This window comes from Rhipicephalus microplus, chromosome 5 (assembly GCF_043290135.1).
Source record: "Rhipicephalus microplus isolate Deutch F79 chromosome 5, USDA_Rmic, whole genome shotgun sequence".
In the NCBI taxonomy this organism is placed as follows: domain Eukaryota; kingdom Metazoa; phylum Arthropoda; class Arachnida; order Ixodida; family Ixodidae; genus Rhipicephalus; species Rhipicephalus microplus.
Window position 1 is genome coordinate 113,994,643 of NC_134704.1, and position 22,102 is coordinate 114,016,744.

Consider the following 22,102-nt stretch of genomic DNA (forward strand, 5'->3'; position numbering starts at 1 on the left):
CGGAGAGGTAGAACGATTGGTTTCTCCGCATGACAGAAAGTAACGGCATTCTCCGTAGAAATCGAAACCTGGGACTCTTGCAAGTCGATGACTGCATTGTTTGTTTGCAAGTAGTCTATGCCTATAATCAGTTCCCGGGAGCACTCAGGAAGCACAATAAAGCTGCCGATATACACAAATCCTCTTATTCCTATACTTGCGGTGCATAACCCCACGCGACTAACTAGGTGCCCTCCAGCGGTACATATCTGAGGTCTGGTCTATTCAGTCATCACCTTTTTAAGCTTCTTTGCGAGAGCATTACTGACAACGGAATAGTCTGCACCAGTGTCTATTAGCGCAATGGCCTCGACGTCGTCAATCGTGACTAATACCTCGGAAGTAGCGTCGCTACTACTACACTTGTCTGTCGTTGCGTAACTGCCACCGTCCTGTCGGGCTAACAATGGAGAGTCTTCAGTTGTCAGTATATCAGCGGTCTCACCTCCAGAGGTAGCTGGCTCTAGTTTTCCGGCCGCGGGCTAGGTGAACGTAGTCTTCGGAGATTTGATGACGGACGAGGACTCGGCGACCGATAGCGCATCGGTGCTGTCGAACGCGACTCCCGTTGTTGCGTGCCTTGAGGTGAATAGCGTGAAGACAAGTATTCTTCGATTTTGTAGGGCCGTTCACCGTTCCGTGGGCATGGTGCATTGACTCGAAAACCACGCAGTCCCGCTCGACGATACTGGCATGCCCGGTAAAGGTGACCTGCTTCTCCACAGTGGTAGCAAAGGGGCCGCCGGTCTACAGTGCGCCATACAGCGCTCTTACGTGGTCTTGCTTCCGGCAATCGTAGCGGCGTACTCGGAGAAAACGTCGGAGGCATCACAGCAGTCGCAGTCGTCCGATTCATGCGTCCGAGGTCCTGTCGTACAACTTGCGCGTACGACAACTGAGGCGAAGGCACCGGTTGTGTGCGCTGTAGTACCTGAGATTGTTGTTGAAGAACCGCTTGCCTAACTTGTTCGCGCACAACGTTGGAAAGTGAGGACATCGCTAGATGAGCTTGAGTCAATTGTGTTTTCTGAAATTCTTCCCTTACGACAGCCCTCATCATTTCACGCAAGAAGTCAGTGTTACTCGTGAGGGTTGTCGACGCCATGCCAACATATGAGACGCTTACGTCCCTGTTGTATTGGCACGTGCGCTGCTGAAGGGTCTTTTCTATTATTCTCGCCTCTGATCTGAACTCAGCAAGAGTGCAGGGTGGATTACGCACCAGGCCTGCAAAAAGCTCCTCCTTCACTCCACGCATCAGGTGCCGCAACTTCTTTTTTTCAGCCACGTTCGGGTCAGCCCGGCGGAACAGTCGGGACATGTCTTATATGTACATGGCGACGCTCTCGTTGTTCAGTTGGTTTCGCGTCTGAAGAGCGGCCTTTGCCTTTTCTTTGCGGTCCCTGTTTAGGTACGTAGCAAGAAACTCTCTTCGAAAGTCGTCCCACGACAATAAGGACGCTTCGTGGTTTTCGAACCACGTACGCGCAGAATCTTGCAGTGCCACGTAGACGTAGCGAAGTTTCCTGTCTTCGTTCCAATCGTTCAGTCTGGCAACGCGTTCAAAACCGTCGAGCCAGTCCTCAGAATCTTCGAAAATATCACCGTGAAATACCTCTGGTATGCGGGGCGGGTCCATGACGATATGAGATGGAAATGAATTCGCTTGGGTGGCCATTGCAGGGGCTCTGGAACTTACGTCCTCCACTGGTCTCAAAGAATTGAAGAGGGCACCAAACTCGGGCTGCTAACCTCGTAGGCGATGACTCGTGCGTTGGTGTACGGGAGTCAACTGCGCTGGCTCTAACCTTCGGGGTTCTGGGCTATGTTCCCTATCCTGAGATGGGCTTGGAATCATACCCCGCACCTACACCAGTTTGTAACGAACAAATACAGCGCCGGAAGCTGAAACAGCTATTTATTAATGGCAAAGTTGTGGCCGTCAACTAAAATACACAAAGGTTGTAAGCTCTCTAGTGAAAACCTTGTCAACTTCTTCTCTTGCGTCTCGCCTCGTGCTGCTCCTTCGAAAAACCGCCAGCCTTTCTTTTTCCAGCGCATGGTGTGGTGACACGTGTAGCCAGCGTTGCATGGCGCGTTTAGCTTGGCGCGTTTGGCTTGTCAATTGGTGCGGCCGAATTCATCCGAGCAGAAAGCGGCGCAAGACTTTGATAGGTGCCTAACAACATGCGGCAATATATATCTCCGTCAGCGCGATTTGACTGTGAAAGAATTAAAGACATCTTAATTAGGACCAATTGGCCTTAGATCATCACCGGTGACTTCAAAGCCCATCACATGCTTTGGGGGAGCACTAGGGTAAATGCCAGGGTCAGGAATATTGTTACATTTGCTTCCGACTACGACCTTTCCATCATGAACGATGGTACTTCAACATGTTTGCGGGGTCTCACGTATGGCAGTTGCCTTGACATGACATTGGTGTCACGGTGCTTCTCTCACAAACTTGAATAGTTTTGCGACATTGAGACACATGGGAGTGATCACATACCCACCTACGTGAAGATCAATGGACTAGGAAAAAATTTCTCTTGCGGTTTTGTAATTGGCACTGACTGGTCGATGTTTACATCGCGTGTTGAAGACGCTTGCCAAGAAGGCCTTGCCTGCAGCCTGGAAAATACCATCGCGGAAGCTATGGAAGCGTCCAAATGTAAACTATCATTCTTGTCTAAAATAACACATTTCGACATCAAACTGGAACAAATAGGAGTTATGCGAAGGCGTGTTGAAAGACGATACATACGCACAAAATCAATTTACGACCTGAGGGAAGCAAGACAGCTCCAGAAAAAGACAAGTATGAAAGCGAACGCTGGCAAGCATTCTGCGAATCTCTAGACCCTCATAAACCGCTGTCATATATCTGGAGAACAGTTCGTGGTCTCTGCTCCTTTCCACAAGAACGGCACACTTTTAAAGCTTTGGAACTCCATCACGGCAAAACAGAACTCGAGGTGGCTGAAGAAGTTTGCACGAGAGTTGATGGTAATATTGTGAACGAGAACACCAACGCCGTGATTGTTCCTGAGACTGTATTACAAAAAATGGACATTTCATTCACCATAAAAGAACGGGAAGGTGCGTCGGTCGCTTTTAAGCGCACGTCATTGCCAGGTCCTGATAGTATTACCAAATAACGTTCGGACATCTTGGACAAACGCCAGAAGAGAACTTTTACATGCTTTAATAACTCCTGGCTCAGCGGCAGTGTTCCCCGAGAATGGAAAATAAGTCGAATAATACCACTTCTGAAACCAGGAAAATCACCATTGGACTTGACAGCGTATCGCTCTATTGCTCTTGCATGCAGCCTCGGAAAAGTGATGGAAAGAATGGTTCTATTTCGTCTCGAGTGGTACTTGCGACGATACACCAACTACCCTTCCTGCATGACAGGCTTCCGTCGGGGCTGCTCCTCCATCGACTGTGTCCTTGACTTATCGACATTTGTTCAGCAAGAAAAAAGTCGCAAGCGTATATCAGGGGCACTCTTTTTTCACGTCACGTGAAGGGTGCACATGATAATGTAGCTCACGATGCTATCCTCACTTCTCTAGCAGCATTGGCCATCGGTGGACGAATGTTTCAATCAATAAAAGACTATATAACTGGCAGGGATTTTATTGTGCAAACATATAAAACTACTGAACATTACACCTACTGTGGAGTACCTCAGGCAGGTGTTTTAAGCCCCACCTTGTTCAATGTTACCCTCATTGGTATGGCGGACGTTCTGCCAAAGTCATGTGCCTATCTATTTACGCCTATGATATTTGCCTCAGAGTGCTGCAGTTACTCGCCCTCAGGTGCGTTCACGAATACAGCGGGCAGCAACGCTCACAACAGCCTACCTACAGAAACAAGGCCTGACAATATCAACTGTGAAGTGCACGTTGATTGCGTTTACATGCAAAAAAATGACACCATACCCTGTTTACATCAATAGGCAGAGTATCAAATATGCACGTACGCATCGTTTCCTGGGCATAATTATCGCCAGAAGTCTTTCGTGGAGCCCGCATTGTGCGTACTTGAAGAAGAGACTGCTAGCTATTGTGCATATAATGAAATTCATGTACGGGAAAGCATGGGGAACTTCTGTGGCCTACATGCTACACATGTACAGGGCCCCATTTCTGGGTCTATTGCCCTACAGATTGCTGGTACTGACTAACACTTGCAAATACAATATTCATTTATTGGAGAGTATGCAGGGTCAGGCGCTGCGTATCTGTCTAGGACTGCCCCGATGCGCTTCTACTTATGCCACAATCGTGCTTGCCAAGAACCATCCGGTCAGGACATATAGAGTTGTGGATTGCCTCAGAGCGCACATTCGACATACTAGCCGTGTTCCCGACCACCACGTGGCCCTCCAAAAGTCCACGTGCTACGCTTTCAGACGTCATAGCCAAGCACCTAAACAGCATTCCGTCAGGATATATGCCAGCTATGAGAATTGCAAGTCCCTTGTGGTGCCTCGACCAGCCGCAGGTACGTCTAGAAAATCCGGGTGTCAAAAAGAAAAGCGATCACACCAGATTAGCATTGAAGCAAGCAACACTGCTAATAATATATGAGTTGTACTTGGACCAAACGCAGATATACACTGATGGGTCGGTCTCGTCCAGCAGCTCATCAGGTGCCGCTGTAATTCCGGCTGAAGCAATGACAATCAAATTCAAGTCGTCGCATACGACTACGTCTACGACATCAGAGCTTGCAGCTATAAGAGCCGCTTTACAATATCTCGTTCAAGAGCGTCCAGGAAAATGGGTCATAATATGTGATTCGAAAGCAGCACTTCAGAGTTTGCAGTTCGCCATGCGTAAGAGGAATCATGAACAATTGGTACATGAAATAAGACATTGCCACCATGAAGCTCTAGCAGAAGGGCATGATATTATATATTGATGGCTATATGGACATATCGGTAGTACTGTAAATCAATTAGCCGATGACGCAGCCCACTCAGCCCATGAAGGAACACATGTGATCCCGATTCCTCTATCAAGGACTGATGCAGCAAGACGACCTTACTTGCTTCTTACACGCACGTTCTGGTTGTCTACCAGCTTCCAAAGTTGTCACTTATATGAAGTGGATCCCTCGCTCAAGATACAGCTACTATCACAACTTTCCTGCTTCGATGCGACACTGGTATGCCACCTTTGATTGGGTGTTGCATTCACAAAGGTGTACTTCTTTCGCATCGGTATCGCAGGCACCTCTACACGGGACTCCTGCGGAACTGAAGAGACCATCGAGCACGAGCTGTGCAGGTGCACTTGCTACGACACGCAGTGATGCCAGCTCCAGATGGTTTTGAACCAACTGGACTCTAGACCATTCTCTGTGTAGAATATTCTGGGACCTTGGACATCTGCCTCAAATGCACAGAAAGCGACTAAAGCACTCCTACATTACTTGAAGACAACAAACCTGAGCGACCACCTGTGTAGACTGTGTGCGCTCCCTCGAGTGTGCTCGTGATTGCGTGAGCCTTTCTTACATTCTCTACAACCTCTTTTCTCCCCTTCATCCTTTCCCCAGTGCAGTGTAGCAAACCGGATGTGCGTCTGGTTAGCCTCCCTACCCTTCCTTGCATCTTTATATATATATATATATATATATAAAATATTTGACATCTAATAGACAATAATGCCAAAGAATGTATAAGGGAAGTTATTAGAACAAATGGAGTGTAAATAAGAAGAAAGAAAAGTGGGTGAAAAAAATAACCAGCCGTGAGCAGGAATTGAACCTACGACCTTCGAACAACGCGTTCGATGCTCTAACCCCTGAGCTATCACAGCAGACTTCCCTCCATCCACTTTTTTGTGTTTATATGTGAATATAGAAGTGCGAGTGTCAGTCAACGCCATCTGTAAGCCAAGCGGCAATTGTGAAACACCCTTTTATGCGCATGTGTGGCGTCACGTAGCACGTGAACTTATTACGAGTGGGCAGCTGACCATTAGTCCCTCGTATACAACCTAATGACACCAAGTCTGCCAGTACGAGACCCTCGTTAATGAATAAGAGGTGGATATATATATATATATATATATATATATATATATATATATATATCTGAGAAGCTTGACTTACACCTGATAAAAAGTTTTATTTTACGGGATCTGTTTTTGGTCGAATCAATCGTCATACACCTGGAGGTGATTTATTGAGGCAAGTATTCAGCAAATTACGTCACACGGTGAAAACAGCTTTCAGAGTTTTGAACCCTGATAGCAAAATTATAGCGTTAGATTAGGGGCGAGTATTGGTGTCTAATTGTCCAATAAAATTTGTCTTGAATTCGAGGCTTACTAACAAAATTTAATAACAGAACGACGCAATTTGAGCACTTTTTATTTATTTCTTTATTTATACTTTTACCTACAGCGCCCTCTGGGGTCATTGTTGTAGGGGGGTTTACAAATTCAAAGTACATTTAAATCAGTGAGGACAAGTTGAATTGCACGGCACTCAAAAAATAAAAACAAATCAAAAATACCTAAATCACAGCTTACAATATCATTGTGTGACCACATACTCCTTTAAAAGTGAAGGGAACGCTAAGGAAGGGGCGGTCACAATGTTTTCCGGAAGACCGTTCCATTCGTCAATAGTTTCAGGAAAAAAAGTGTTTGCATGCGTTGATGTTCGGCACATATATTCACACACTTTCAAAGGATGGTCCCGTCGTGATGAGATGTTTGTTGGTGGTCTGATTTTTTTGTTTTTATGGATCCCAGTTTTGTCGTTTATTAGGTTGTAGAAAAGACTTACGCCTTGAGGAGAGTAACGGCCAACCAAGTGAACTAACAATTTCGCTAGACCTTCTGGTGAAGTCGTAATCACCCGTCACAAACCGGGTGGCACGTTTCTGAATGTGCTCCGATGCATCAATATTTAACTTTGTGTCGGGGTCCCAGGCAGTGCAGGCATATTCTAAAAACGAGCGTACATTTGACACGTAAAGAACTTGTGTAAGAACAGAGGGGGCGGTTCTGAAATTGCGGCGTAGGAAGTTCAGCACACGACTGGCTTTAACTGATACCATGCGAACATGATCATTCCACGATAGTGTGCTCTTGATGACAACGCCAAGATACTTGTATTCATTTACCATAGATACTGGTATTCTTTCCATGAAGTAATTTGTGATAAAAGGCTGCTTTTACTTGGTAAACCTAACGACACAGCACTTTGACACATTAAGCTGCATTTTCCACGTACTGCACCATGCTATTACTGAGTCAAGGTCTTTCTGCAGTTGTTCGGACTCTTGAGTGCACTTAATTTCACGATATATGCAGCAGTCATCTGCGTACAACCTCACTTGACTGTCCACGCATTCAGCAAGATCATTCATTTAAATCAAAAAGAGAAGCGGCCCCAAGATGGAGCCTTGTGGCACTCCTGAAATGACGTCTACATGTGACGACGACGCGCTATCAATGATGGTGCATTGTTTCCTGCATGAGAGATAAGCTTGTAGCCATGCCAGTGTGTTAGCAGATATATTGAGACAAGATAATTTCAGTAAAAGGAGCGAGTGTATAACAGTGTCAAAAGCCTGGCTAAAGTCTTTAAAAATGCAATTAATTTGGACACCGGAATTTAACGTTGCGGCGATGTCATGTGTAAATTCTACAAGTTGCGTACCGCAGGAATACCCTTTCCGGAAACCGTGCTGTGTTGGACAGAAAAAATTGTTAGTCTGAAGATGCTTTGCCAAGTTCGAGTATATAATATGCTGAAGTGTCTTACAGGACACACACGTTAACGAAATTGGCCGATAGTTGCAAGTACTTCACTTGTGACCACTCTTGAAAATAGGAATTACATTTGCTCGTTTCCAGTCATCAGGTAATGCACCCTGCGATAAAGAATTTCTGAACACAGCTGTAAGAGATGGGCTTATTGAAAGGGCACAGTTCTTTAAAATAAAGCTTGAGATTTGATCTGGCCCTGATGCCGAGTTTGCATTAAGGTTTTTTAAAAGAGATGCAGCTCCTTGTTCTGAAATTTCAAACTCCGCCATTTCCGGATAACATTACTGTGTTGCACATTGTAGTTTGAACCGCTGAGGAACCGAAAACACAGACTGAAAGTACTGGTTAAAGCATTCAGCTTTACTTGTACTGTCCGACAAGTATTTAGTACCATCGTTTATATCAGGAATACCACCCGGAACTTTTGTCTTTCTTTTAACGTATTTCCAGACGAGTTTCGGGTTAGTTTTCACCTTAATACTCAGATCACTCAAGTATGCTCTCTCTGCTTTCCTCAGATCTTTGGCTATCTTCTTACCAAGTAGTTTCATCTGTTTGTATGTTTCAAGGTCTGACGTGTGAGAATAATTGCGATACAGACGATCTCTTTTGTTTATGAGCACTTGGAGTTCCTTATTTAGCCATGGTTTATCATTTCGTTGTTTGGCTGATATGACTCGCGATGGTACAAAAGTTTGAGTAAGAGATAACAGTTTTCTTTTTAGCTCATTCCACAAGCCATTCACGTCAGAACACGAGCATAGTTCTTAAAACTCGGGTAAATAAGCGTCTAGTTTTGTTGAAATGGAAGCGTAGTCTCCTTTTTCATATAAAAACACCTTTCTGGGCCCCGAAGCTAGTTGTTGAGCTACAGCTAAGCACATTTTAACAAGGACAACTTCGTGATCCCTAATACCTTGTACTGTAACAACAGAGGAAGCAAGCGTTTGATCATTAAAAAAAAACAGATCTAATACGTTTGCACTAGTACTGCACACCCTCATGGGGGCTGTCACAAGCTGATATAACTGATGGGCATTCACGATTTCTTGAATAGCTCTATGTAGCAGTGACTCACTGTGAATTATCGCTTTGAATGAGGACCATGGAACATCAGGTAGGTTAAAATCACCGGCAACCATTATGTATGTTGTATTTATGGTTGACAAAATATTGCTTAAAGTAAATAAAGGTTCGGGTGTTGTATTACTAGGGGCCTGTAGAAGGAACCAACAGACACAGTTGAGCCACCACTCAGCATAACCTTACACCACACAGATTCACACAAGTCACTAACACCATGAATAGGAACGCTACTGATACTGTTATGGATCATTAGGAATACACCACCTCCGTGCGCCGTGCTGGCCCTACGGTATACTGCGTAGGTCGACGGAAAGAATTCATGATCTGCGATGGTGGTATCGAGCCAAGATTCCGTGCCAAAAACAATGTGTGGTTTAGTCATGTCTAATAACGAAAGAAATTCTGTTCTTTTGTTTTTTAAACTGTGACAGTTAACTACGATGCACGTTAGTTAATTTTTTCTCAATTCTTTTCAGTAAAACGGCATTTCGAGCTGATGCTATCTACGACTAGGCACTACTCTATCTTCAGCACTGTTATACAGGAATATTTGGTTATTCATGAATAACTTATTGAAACGAAGCTTAAAATCACCACCCTTTCCTTTAGCGTATTGTATCAATTTTTCCCTCTCTAACCTGACTTTGGGTGAATAGTCCTCACTGATTCCAAAGATGGTTCTCTTTAGCTTGCCAGAAGACTTCAGCACACGTTCTTTTTCTTTAAAAGAGAGAAACTTCACTATGACGAGCCTTTTCTTCTCTGCCGAATATCGGCCTAATCTGTGACTTCGTTCAATTGCGTCAGGGGCAATTTTGAGCTGTAAGTCACTAGAACAAAAAGAAATAACTTTTTCCTCTGATTGTGCCCACGTTTCATTCTCATTATCTTGGAAACCATAAAATACCAGGTTATTTCGACGATTCTTATTTTCGAGGTCATCCTGACAGTCTTTCATAGCCTGACATGCACGCGCAAGCACTCCACATTGAGCTGCAAGTTGCTCAAGTTCTTTTTTGCCCGTGTTACCTAGGTGTGTGTTATTTTCTACACGCGTTAATCTATCACTTAGATCTGTCACTCGCTGCTCAAGCACCTGTTGCTCTTTTCACGCTGAATGTATTTATTCTGTTATTTTTTGTCGAAACGCTTCGTGGTTAGCTCGGATAAAGCTAAGTTCATCAAGAATGGCAGACTGAGAGATCTGCATTGAAGGTAATGCCATGACGGTGTCGAACATCTGCTTTTCCTGTTGCGGTGTTAGAGGGCCTGGGTTTTGCTCTATTTCCCCAGATAACAGCGAAATCGTTTTCATCATATGACCACACGCGACAGCATTTGCGTGCAAGGCCGACAGGTAGCAAAGCACCGAACAAAGAACAGCAGTGGGATCTGGCGCCGATTCCTAAATGGCCTACCGAATACAGGGAGGTAAAAGTAACTAACCTGAAGAAATACTCGACGTATCTGACGAAAAAAGGTTGCCACGTTATTAAACCCGCTGGGCGTGCGAGGAAAACGCTCCTTCTCAATCACCATACGCCAACAGCTCATTATGCCCCTAGTAAGATGGTTGGCACAACCGCCATCTTGCAGTGGCTACGGCTTCTTTCGTGGGCAAGAATTTTCACTCTTGCATGTTTTGTTAAACCTCCTTCGTACCACTGTTTTCAAGTAATAAACTGTTATTTCCCAACTGTTGTTCAAAGTACGAGTCACCTTACAACGCTTTGCCAGTCTGTTAGGAAGAAACGGTTTTCACGGTTGACTTTAGTTCACATAATTTGTCTTGGGTAAGAAAGACAGACATGTGTGGCATACAGCTGTGGGAGTGGACCACTGACAAATTTTCCTCGCGTACGATTACCGGGCATGTACAGTTGTTCGAGGTCAGGCTAGCTCAGCGTTACATTTAATGTTTTGTATCAATGCGAATGTCATGGTTCGTGGTTGAATCTGCAACTAACAGCAACCACCGTCTGACAGTTTTTGACGTCGCCTGTCCAATAACAACTTAGAACAGCAACTGCGAGTAAAGTCAACCATTAGAAATTTCTAACCCGTCTGTGTTCTGCCATTGCGAAACTTCAGAACAACAGTGGTCAGAAAATTACATGTTAGACTGGCTTCATACCAGAGGAATGTCAAAACAATTCTGAGTTTGCTATCCCATCGAGTAAACAGCCCTCCTGTTGTTGGTGGAATGATGGACGAACACGTGATTACAGATGATGGAAAGTCATTCATAAGACGCTTCTCTATAATCAATGCCCAACAAATTGGAAAGACTGTCTGTTTTTTGCCTTAAGTGCACTGTCATCATGCGAAAGAAGAATATCGCAGTCAGCATTTCGATACCTTTCCAGATCAGGTAATAAAGTTTGTTTGTTTGCATATCTGCTGTAAAGAAAAGTACCGCCAACACATTTAATCTCGAAATACTTTATCTTGACACCACAAGAAATGAACGCCTCACTGATAGAGATAGCCAGAGCTTTAGAACATCGCTTCAGTACAAGTCTCTCGGCTATTTGCTACATGCAGGTATCCTCGCATGAACTTACGGAAGTTTATTTAACTGAGGTCACTCAAACTGGCCGATGTTTAGCAACGGCAGCCGCTGCGCCAGATATAATCACAACGTATATGTTAGAAGTTTCATCTATAGAAGTGTCTAATCTTCATTTAGATGTTGTTAAGTACTCGTTGAAGAACTCATGGATACCGCTACGCAATGAAAACTAGCTGAAAATATTCTGTTGCTGAAAAAACAAGTCACAGGGCACATATTAGACAACATAACGCTGATTGCCCTGCCGTCAAATCTGGCGAAATTCAGCGATACAGTTATTTATGCTCGAATCAGAGAAGTTATTTTTGGTGAGAGGTCTATTCTAAGCCCCGGTAATATTGGGTTCAGAGCCGAAAGGTCCATATGAAATGCTATTGTTGATTTAGGATGTCGCATACAGCTAGCATGACAGTAAAACATATATGCGACTCTAGTCAATTTGGATATCGCTAAAGCATACGATACTGTTGTGCACGGTATTCTTATTGATCGATTGAACATAGTCAATTTTCTGGCGTACATAGTAACGCGTATTAACAAATTTCTTACGAACGGCAAGTTTCAATATTTTAAAGGCGTCTTTTTATTTATTATTCACGCAAATTTTAGAGGAGTACCGTGAGGCTTAGAGCTGTTTCTGGTGCCATTAATTGTGGTAATGAGCACCATTCCATGTAGCGAAGACATACCAACTTAAGATTGTGCAGACGATAGCACCTTCTATGCAATAGCAGACGCCATTCAGACATTATACGACCACCTGAAGTCTTATCTTAACAACCTGGAAAAGTGGTTTGATGACAATCACTTCTTACTGAATATGAGTAAATGTGCCTTTCCTGTCTTCCCCTTGCAATACTATGTGCACATGTCATTATGTTACCATTCTGAGATCATGCCACAGTTAGAATCTTCGGGTAGTTTACAATGCGATTCTTAAATGATGGCAACACATCGAATCTATACGTGGAAAAGGTGTATGAGTCATCGGCATGTTGCGTACGTTAAGCAACTACCGAATAGGCATGAGAGCAGATACAGTGGTAATGATATACCGATTGTGCATTCGCCTTAATCTGAAATTCAGTCGCATGCTTTTTGTCTACTGCTCCAGCATACAAATTCCGGTCTTTAATTCTTTTAGAAAGAGAATTGTTACGCCTGCGCTATGGCCTCCTAAAGTGGTTTTCAAGCTGTGTTTCATACCTATAGAATCGAGAGTTTCTTCTCTTTTGTGCAGGTTTTGTATCTTGACCGTTCAGATATTTTTAAGCTATTATGCTTACGTGCAACTTCTAAATTTAGTAATACTGAAAGCAAAAGTTGCGTAGTAAAGGACATCAGAAGGGGCAACGACGTTTAGATTTTTTATTTATTAGTTCCACGCTGTCGTTAATTCTTCTTCTTTCGTTTTATTAGGCCTAAGCGAAGACATTACGTACACAGCCACATGGCTGATTTCTCACTCATTCTCCTTTTCTTCGGTCCTTCCCGCTTTGAGAATAGCATCAAGAATAAAAGATGGAAACGCTTCGGCTACGTTTGGAGCAATAGTCAGGGCCACTGAAATGGTAAAAAGGGCAGATGCGTTTATATGTACTACCTAATGAATACATATCTTTGTAACAAAACTACTGCTGGGAATTTTTCTTGAAGTCTTTAATACAACATCAAAATATCACCTTGGAGTGTAGTTCAGAAATAAACAACAAATGCTCGGACTGAGCTGAATAGGAATGGACATCTTTCGTGCTAGACGAGGGCAATTGAGCACGGAATTTCAGGCGTGCATGGTATAGTGTTTTGCTTCCCTGTTTGGTTAGTGACGCATGGTTTCTACGGATAATGGTACGAATAGTAGTTTGTCTAAAAGGCAATGCCTAAAATATTTCGATAGGGCATTTACTGAAACAGCAGTGTTTCATCATCATATAACTGCTGGAATCTTCATGCTGTGCTACAAAAAAAGACATCCAATGCTTCCCTTGTTCAACCCCCGCCAGAACCATTAGGTGTCGGCTACTTTACGGCCCATCTTCCTAGATAACCCCTTCATGCAATGTTCAGCCTTAAAACTCCAGGTTTCAGGCTTTTGGATTGGACCGAAGAGCAGATTCACGCATACTGACGCAACTAAGCACTCATAGCTAACTGAGCCTTGTTATCGCATTCGTTTTGTTGCAAGGCCAAGTATAGTTGTTGCAGTGCAACAGCTCCCACCTATAAGCGAACGATATGTAGGCACATCCGAAAACCTTTTACATAATAACACCTCAGCATGTTTAGGAAAACATAGGAAACGGGTGGCCACATCTAACGACTACTTTTATTCCTGTCCAGAATGTTATGTCAAGAAACGACCTCAAATATTGGCGATTTTAAGGTACTGGTAAACTGGTAAGATAATAAACACTACAAATCAATGTTAAGTATTGATATGATGCAGAAAGCTATAGCATCTCGCTCTTCTATTGGAACACTTTTATAAACGAAAATTCTCAAGTTCTTATTGATAGAAAGAACAAACATTGCAAAAAAATTGGCCCGTATCTGCATGCTCATCTGCAAATTTCGTCGAAAGGCGGTAGTCTTTCGTCTGGAGAGATTTAACGAAATGTTTATTTATGTTCTGCGCAAGAAAATCGGTGAATGGTATTATGGAGGCGCTGCGTTACAGTGCCTCGAGCGTGGAGCGCAGGCGAACGAGCACACCAAGTCACGTCACACGTGAGACATGAGCGCTATCTGGCAGTTTTGTTGGAGAACAAAACGCACGGCTCTGAGACGGGCGCGCATGCCCGTCTCAGAGGTGATAAGGTGTAGAACGCAAGGCGAAAGGTAGGTGCCACCACCGTGTCGTCTTAGCAAAGCGTTCAAAACACTTCCCTTTTCGTGCAAGCGTTGCATGGTCAGCGCGGCGTGATAAACGCTACAGTCCTTAGAATAACTTATGTATACCTTTTCTAGTAAAAGACGCACCAACAGAATATATACGTGTTGTTATGATGCCTTAGATATGCGCGGTAATTGTTTTTTACTTGACAATTGCACAAGTATGAGTGCTGAATCTTGAGCTTTGAATTGGGTTGGCTGTTTAAGGTAGCCAATGGTGCCGTTTAGGAGAGCCAATATCGTTAGGGATTGACGAACAGACAAACACACACTCATACAGACAGACAGAGAAACAGACAGACTGGCAGGTCTAAATTTTTGCGTCGAAGGTCCCCAAGAAAGACTATCGTCTTTAAAAGTCACGAAAACAGCAACATTATACTTATAGGATACGAGAGCTCTATTATATAGAATTTCAACTTAAGTACTTTTCAGCAGCTGGCTACGTATCGGTGCATTGTATGGGTGGCGTGGCGACTGCATGCTAGCGAGAGCTGCAACGACATAATAAAGCAGCGCATCTGCGTGCAGCTGCTCCTGTCCTGACCTCCCTTACTCTAGATCTTCTAGTCACCTCACTCTCCTCCTTTTTCAGGAGCCTAAAGGCTGCCCCGTCATTTAGGCGCTTCCTGCGAGCCAGGAGCAATGTACGCGGCCGGTGTCATTCTTAGCGGCTCAGGGAATACTGATGGTATCGCTTCAGATTAAGAGACCCATGCGAGAGCTGGTATTGTTAAAAAGCCCATTTACGGTGAATCAGGGGACGCCAGACTAATCTGCTCTAGCAACATTGGCTCTAGCTCACAGCACGAGCACAAGCTGCGACACTTTCTGAAGAGTGCATAGAAACATTTTTTTTCTGTATTTCCTGGTTTAAATTATGGCTGCCTGTATCGACCTCAGCACCCGGTCTTTCAATCTAGTTGTAAATATTGGTGACACAAGTTCTGTATTTAGTGTACTTCTAAGCAACAAAGAAATGAGTCAACGCAACGTGGCGGAGAACACTGAGATTGGCCCCGCCGCGGTGGTCTAGTGGCTAAGGTACTCGGCTGCTGACCCGCAGGTCGCGGGTTCAAATCCCGGCTGCGGCGGCTGCACTTCCGATGGAGGCGGAAATGTTGTAGGCCCATGTACTCAGATTTGGGTGCACGTTAAAGAACCCCAGGAGGTCGAAATTTTCGGAGCCCTCCACTACGGCGTCTCTCATAATCATATGGTGGTTTTGGGACGTTAAACCCCACAAATCAATCAATCAACACTGAGATTGCACCGACTGGCGTCCATCTTACGACTTGGTAGTTTTTGGCCTAAGGCAGACCTAATTTCAAATGTGTTTGTCGCATGATGATCGAAACTAAATATAACTATAGAACGTTCTTATAACATTTCCCAAGTCCACAGAAGTTGCGCTCATGCAACATTTAGTAGGACTGATTTGTCTTACCAACTGCCGTAGCATACGCCATGAGAAAACACGTTCCAAGAAATCCGTCCATGTTTCTTTCTGCAAAGACGTAGATGAGAAAGTATTGCAATGAAGTCTACCCTCTATTGTCTGCCCCCAGTGCGTCATGCACTATAGAGTACGTAACGCACTTGAAGACGAGGGATATAATCTAGCTGTTTAGCATTCCACTTTTTTCTTCATCTGCGCTAACATTGAGTATGAACAAATCAATAGGTTTGAAAATGAGGTTTTTGGGAAGCTGAAATCTTTTTTCTTGATTTTTCACATACTAATAAAACATCAGAAATAAAAAAGTACGCTGCTTGCACTACCAATAAAAAGCTGGAATCACTAGAGGAGTTAATGTTCCATGAACCTAGCTGAGTTTCACTATAGTAAGCATGAGCGTTATCTCGAGGTGCTATTTTTTCTCGCAATACTAAGTGTGGCTAGCCATGGCTAGACTTAGCTAGACATGTCACGTGGCCACGTGTTACGTGATGTTACAATCTTAGTCACATAACCAGCTGTTAAGTAATTTCTGGTGAGAACATGTCGCGTGAGTGAGTCATAAAGGCAGTGAGTGAATAAACTTTTACTAGGTCCAGCAAAACGCGAAATAAACGCACATCAGGCTAATTCCACCAAGCGATTGGTAGTTCTAGCCTTCTGGTGCAATCATGGGAACTCTCGACGGCCAGAATTTGGTCTTCATGGGCGGGACACAGCAGGAGCGCGTCAGACTTCTCATTGGTGAACCTAGGGTCGACTATATGGGACAAAGTGGCAGCCTTCCAACAGGCTGCGGAAGAGCTATATAGGTAAATGTCCGGATATATGCTATTGATGGTCACTGGATTTGTGTATGAATTAGTTCGCAGGAGCTTTAGCGTGACTGTTCGCGACCTACTTAGCTTGGATTGAGGCGGCGGAAGTCTTTTCTCTTTAAGTAAAATAATTCATCGCACGATGCTGCCTGTATTTAATCACATGTCTAAATATTGCCCGTCCTTTAGTTTAGTTCACGAGAAATTAGGACACTTTTACTCAAATAACAAGCCAGTTCGTGGTAGTTTCCGTATTCCGAGATGATCAAACCTGCGCACGTGTCGTGCAAGCGAAGTAGAACTTTAAAAGGACGAAGCAAGTGAGAGCATGTTCATGATAATGATGATAATTTTGTTCACCCTACTCTGTGCAACAATATTATTAAAGTGCCCAAGCATTGCTAAGATTTTTACCAGAACATACATGATGCATATGGCAGCTGTCCCCTTATTATAACTATGGATTGGTTACACTTGAATTGGTTACAAAACAGAGCGTCAGTAACTGTAAATATCATCACCTACTTGATCTACTTTATCAAGAGTGCTTTATTGAAAAATTATTCTTGGGGCATAGTACCATGACACTAACCAAGGCAGTGGTCAGCGTGTCCAAGTTTAAGGTATTTATTTGGTCGAGCTTGCAGGCAGGAAGCGAAAGCTATACCGCTAATAAGACACGCTGTCTTTAATACCGGAGAACAGTTCATCAGCTGTCTATAGTCTGTTAAAAGTGAAGCGCGTTGGCATTATGCATCTGCCATTTGAGATTCTAATGTTATCCCTAGTGGCCACGTAAACACGGGAAGAACCTATAATGTTTGTGTTGTGCCCATAATCTCATCTGATGGTTCTCAGATTGTGTAGATGGTATCGAATCATTCAGGCGCATTTACCGCAAGAGGACAGCTGCCCGTGAAAGGGGATGGTAACGTAATATATCGGCCAGATATTTCTTTTTAATTTAAACGCCTCTTTAATCACGGGTATGAAAGTTTGTGTTCAGATATATGTGTCGAGATATGCCACTTGGACGAGCATCGAAAATATTTGTTGTGAACACAATCTCGGCCTCCTAATCGAGGCCACTGGCTGTCATGCACCAATAATAATGCACATTACAGCAAAAACGGAAAACATGCTCCGACTGATTCAGCGAGTCTTGGGTCGCAAACGAGGCCTTGAATAGGCCAACCTTCTGCGCATATACCACGCGTTCCTGATGAGCCACATCAATTACGTCGTCTTTGCCCACAACTGGACGAAAGTGGAAAAGATAAAGCTAAACACGCTCATGCGCAAAAGAATTAAACAAGTCTTTGGTTTACCTCAAAACACGAGTACTTCCCGTCTCGACCGACTAGGCATTCACAACAACATCGACGAAGTGATCGAGGCCCAGACCACGGCCCAAGTGATCCACCTCTCCTACTCCAAGGCAGGCCGCCAACTTCTAAGCGAGGTTGTCATGTCCCCACATCCCTGCCTTGAACGTGCAGTAACCCTCCCCAGAGTTGTCCGCGCAACCTACAAGGTAAAGCCATTTTCGCGAAATATTCACCCGCAACACAACAAAGACGGACGCTTGGCCCGTGCTCACGCGATCTTCAACCGTACCGCTGCGAATCGCAATTCTACCATCTTCGTCGATGTGGCGCAATGCAATATCTCCTCCATCTTCGCATTAGTGGTTGTAGATGTCGACGGAGCCCCACGGTCAGCCGCCTCAGTTAGGCTAGCAACGAGCGCCTTAGCCGAGCATGTTGCTATTGCCTTAGCGATGGTCGACCCCTCACACACCCATGTCTTCACAGACTCTCACGCCGCCATTCGGGCTTACGAAAGCGGCAACATGGCTCGAGAAGCAGCCCACATTCTACAAACACGCAAACGCATGGGCTTTCACTACCTCTCTTGGTTTCCTGGCCACATGGGCAAAGAGGTCCACCCTCACAAACTCAACCTCAGGGAAATGGCTCTAGATTTCGCTCGAGAACTGACCCGCCACGACGATCAATCAGCCACTAAAGAGCCGGGCCCAGACATATATTTTAATCATCTTTTCCTCACCTTTCACGAAATCGCCTTCTATTACCAAAACGATAGAAGCAAATACCCTCTACCACATGAAAAGCTCGAACACGCGCAAGAGATAGCTTTTCGCATTCTACAAACGAGGTCATACCAATCTCGGGGCCGACTCGGCCGTCACAACTCAGACATAGGTTCACAATGCTTAGAATGCTCAGAAGTGTACTGTTCACTCGAACACATGCTCTGGCAATGTCCCGCGTTACCTCGGAGCCTCCCACCAGTGAGTCCGACTGGGAGGAGGCACTCAGGAGCCCCAGTCTCAAAAACCAGCAAAAGGCATCCAGAGGGCCTAAGAACTGGCGGAACACCACCAAGTTCTCGTTCCGACTCGGGCGTCGCCTACGGTAGCGATTACTAGAATGTCCCTCGTGGTTACCCTGGTGGCTTAAACTTCTGAGGACCATTTGTTAAAGTTTTTGACTGACTGACTGTCTGTGAACACAAAAATATGGATTTTCGAATCGTGTAAAAGAAATACGGGCATCCTCTATCAATATACTTGATATATTCTTTTCTACCAGGTTAATAATACAGGAAACCTAAAAAATGTTGTCCGCAACTGTTGAAACTCTACTTGGTGATCTTACAAGTTGTCTTTTACTTTGCGGATCAAATGAAAAGCATGGTTGATCATGTATATGGGTGGCACATACTCATTCAATAATAGAGTTAGATACCATGAGAAATGTGTTCGACTTACCACTGAACTCTTCTCAAAAAAGCTTTGCGATGACACCAGCGCTGCGCTGTACTCAAAATACAGATTTGTGGCATACCTTTTAAAGGGAGCCGGCAGATTTCCAAATAATTACGATTGCTTCATTTAAAGATGAAGAGTCAAAGATCTAAAATTGAATTTCAAAAGTTAACGGTGGTTGCACGTGCATTTTTTTCTTGACAATAATAAAATGAAAAATTAATTATTATACCACCACACCTGTGAATAAATCAATAATAACGAAGGAGGTTAATTCTTTTTTTGTTTTTCTTTCGACTATGCGATGTACAGGTAAACAACAGGACATGGCTTTTTTTAGCTGTCAAGATAGTATTCTGCCCTGGGATATCTTTCAGCTAACTCTGAAGAGAAAATTAATCCAGACACGCATGCAAGGCTATCATGCCGACCCGGCCATTTCTTCAAAAGCACATTTTATTCCAATGGCTATTCTCCTAAAGGAGATTATGGTGAGTTAGTCGTTCGACCAGACTGGTCGAACGACAAATTCACCATAATTGGGTTTGGACTCGACTTCCAAATACTTTTTCTAATAAAAAAGAAAGCTTGAACAACTTTCCCGCTTGAGTGCTCTGCTTTGCTATTGGAGGACTGTTTTCTTACGATATTGATTTAGTGATTATATTCATCTAGTGAGCGCGCTTCTGTTACATACAAATCGTGCTATTTCCTTGAGCAATCTACTACACATTCCAATAAATACCATGAAGAAAATGAAAAAAGGTAGTAGTTGGGCTCTGTGGGGGATCACTTGCTTGCCACGCAGAAGTTCTGGGAGCAGCATTTATATTTGCTTCTATATATTTAAATTTTCGTTCACGGACAAAGCTAACTTTTCAATCACAATCGATGAAGCTGAAGCGCGATCCGACATCAGACTTTCTGCGTAACGAGCTCTGAACTCTCTCAAGTAAAAAATCATGTCGGGTGAATTGAGGCAAGTGTAGCTTCGTGTCCATACAAATGAATTCGTTTCCTTGGTTACACATAACACATACAGTGCTTGGCCATCGTGTGTCTCCCACATCTTGAAATTACCAAATGTTTCGAACGCTGCAGCAGCTTTTCAAGAAACATTGCAGCGTTTAAATCGTAAAGTACAAAGGGCAATGTACATTTCAATTCACAAAATAATAACGCAATCAAAATAAACTAACCACAAGTCACATATTCCCGGAACACTGATTTATTGTTGAACCCTTGTCATTGGTTCATCTTTCCGTCAAGCACGTGGCCAACCAACCGACTAATTACATTCATACAGGAGCAATGAAACGACATGCGAAAGACCTGAGCAGCAGTTTTTTCTGAGCGAGTAATAAAGTGCGTCGAGTTGCATTTTTGGATGCTTACGTGAAAAATACGTAGAACTTTTCAATTACTCGGCTAATTAATACATTTCAAAATTATCCGAGCAACTATAGGATTGGTTACGAAGGCATGCGCAACGAGGCTAGACGGTTTAGGAAAAAAAAAACGAAACTGAAAGGGAGAGATGGGAAAAATTAAACCGCACGTCAGAAATTTTCTCAAGCCACCACTTGCACTGCAGCGTAAAAGTAAAACTGATGTACGCTCTCCCACTGCGAGTCATATGGAGAATCTTAGTTTTGTTATTTTTTTCATGAAGACCTCGCTCAAGTTAAATGGCATGTGAACCTACATTGAGCCATCTTGTAATATTCATCGCATTATTGTGTATGGCAGGTCATATCGACCAAAAATGCGATTGTTTGATTTCCTTACTGAAAGATTACACGAATTCAGAGGAGTAAAACCATTTGTTGGCGAGCAAGTAGGAATGCTCCGGGCCATTTACAAATGGGGCCAATTACCAGGCCTCCTAACCGATATGACGGCTTCTTTTCATCGTGGTTACGCTGTGTATGCATTTTAAATGCGAAGCGTTTCTCAGCGAACTTCGGTGACATCGAGCGTATCTATCTATCTATCTATCTATCTATCTATCTATCTATCTATCTATCTATCTATCTATCTATCTATCTATCTATCTATCTATCTATCTATCTATCTATCTATCTATCTATCTATTTATGACTTTTAGTTCGCCTGGCCGCTTTGTTAGTGGTATCAATACCGAATTCGGTATGGCATAACATGACTGTATGACGAGTATAATTGACTGGTCATAACATTATATATGTGATGAATGTCATGATTTACATTTCATGACCTTGCTGCTTTTGCGGTGGTTTCCTTCACATGGTATGTTGAAAAACTGGTATGGTATGACATGACTGCATGGTGAACACAAGTGACAAACCCCAACGTGGAAATCATGACATGCACGTCATGTAAGTCATGAGTCATGACTACAAACCACTCTCAAGGTGTGCTCGCGGCCGTTTCGCTAGCTTTACATGTACCATATTTGGTATTATAGATGGCGAATGGATGACGAAGGTATATGACAGGTGCAAACATAATAATCATGAGATGCGTGTCATGTAACAACATGACCAAATGCTACGCTCATGATGCACTCACGTGCGTTTCACTAGCTTCACATGTACCAAATTCGGTATTACGTGACGCGAACGAACGACATAGATAAATGACACGTCCAAACATGATAAT

At 43.7% G+C, this 22,102-nt stretch overlaps 1 long non-coding RNA gene across 1 annotated transcript; it reads right to left on the reverse strand.

Moving 5' to 3' along the window:
• Positions 1–12,856: 12,856 nt before the first annotated feature.
• On the reverse strand, positions 12,857–20,517 carry LOC119173393 (uncharacterized). Its single transcript, XR_005110065.2, has 4 exons — positions 20,503–20,517; positions 19,466–19,610; positions 15,842–15,901; positions 12,857–13,065 (listed from the first exon to the last, which is right to left on the reverse strand). It is a non-coding gene; the product is annotated as an uncharacterized LOC119173393 (long non-coding RNA).
• Between the last annotated feature and the right edge of the window lie 1,585 nt (positions 20,518–22,102).